This window comes from Prionailurus bengalensis, chromosome C2 (genome assembly GCF_016509475.1).
Source record: "Prionailurus bengalensis isolate Pbe53 chromosome C2, Fcat_Pben_1.1_paternal_pri, whole genome shotgun sequence".
Lineage (NCBI taxonomy): Eukaryota > Metazoa > Chordata > Mammalia > Carnivora > Felidae > Prionailurus > Prionailurus bengalensis.
In genome coordinates, this window is record NC_057350.1 from 152,372,133 (window position 1) to 152,373,119 (window position 987).

Below are 987 nucleotides of genomic sequence, written 5' to 3' on the forward strand. Positions count from 1 at the left end.
ATCTATTGTGCTTTACATCCTGGACTTGATTATGTGCCGCACGTTGGAGTGAGTGTTTTCACCAGAGCACATCCAGAACCTGTGCTATATTTGTTCAGCCAAGAGTCTTTCCATAAACCTGAGAGAAAGAGTGAAGTTATAAATATAGCCTCTAAATACACTTAGGCGATAAAATTTGACTGAGAGGAGCCTCAAAGGGCAGGTTCTATTTATGTGCAGGGGGACAGAACTGCTTTCCATATGACAGCCAGGCAGCAGGACTTGGGAGGATTGATATGTTCAATGGGAATTTTTGAGTGGAATTCCAAAAACTACACAAAGTGACCCCTCCATGGCTTCAGACCTTTAGCAGAGAAGACAAACATCTTAAGAGGCTCGGTATAGACAGGAGCAAAATGGCTGCCTCAGGCAGCACAGGAAATTTTACCACTGATATCTGACTTTCACATTCAGAGCTCGCTTCAGGCAGCACATATACTAAAATCAGAAGGATGCAGAGAAGGTTATCATGGCCCCTGTGCAAAGATGACACGCCAATTCCTGAGTTACACACTCATTTGTGCAAATCAATACTTAGCGAACACACATGGGGCCCCGCGTCAGAGCCTGCCGGAAGCGTTCAACCATTCCTCACTGATAAAATCTGGGTGGGAGTTAAACAGAGGGAATAAAGGATTGCCCCAGTGCAACCAGACTGAGGTCAGTGAAGGGACAAAAGGAGCGACCTGAGAACGGTCAACCAACATCATAAATCCGTATATCAGTATCTGGATTTGAAGTCTTCCCATGAAGAGCACAACCCATGACGTTACCGGTGCAAGTGACCATGAGAACATGCAAAGAGTGTGTATACTGTTTAGGGGAAATCTTAGGATATTCGTTTCCGTTGCTGTTTTAACAAATTACCACAAACTCAGCAGCTTAAGAAAGAACACAAGTGTGTTATCTCAAAGTTCTGTAGGTCAGAAGTATGAGTTGGCTTAGCTG

The 987-nt window shown here is 44.3% G+C and overlaps 1 non-coding gene across 1 annotated transcript; it reads left to right on the forward strand.

Annotated features, from left to right (window-relative positions):
• The first annotated feature begins 452 nt into the window (after nt 1-452).
• LOC122492471 lies at nt 453-560 on the forward strand. Its single transcript, XR_006299656.1, has one exon. It is a non-coding gene; the product is annotated as a U6 spliceosomal RNA (small nuclear RNA).
• Nucleotides 561-987: the final 427 nt, after the last annotated feature.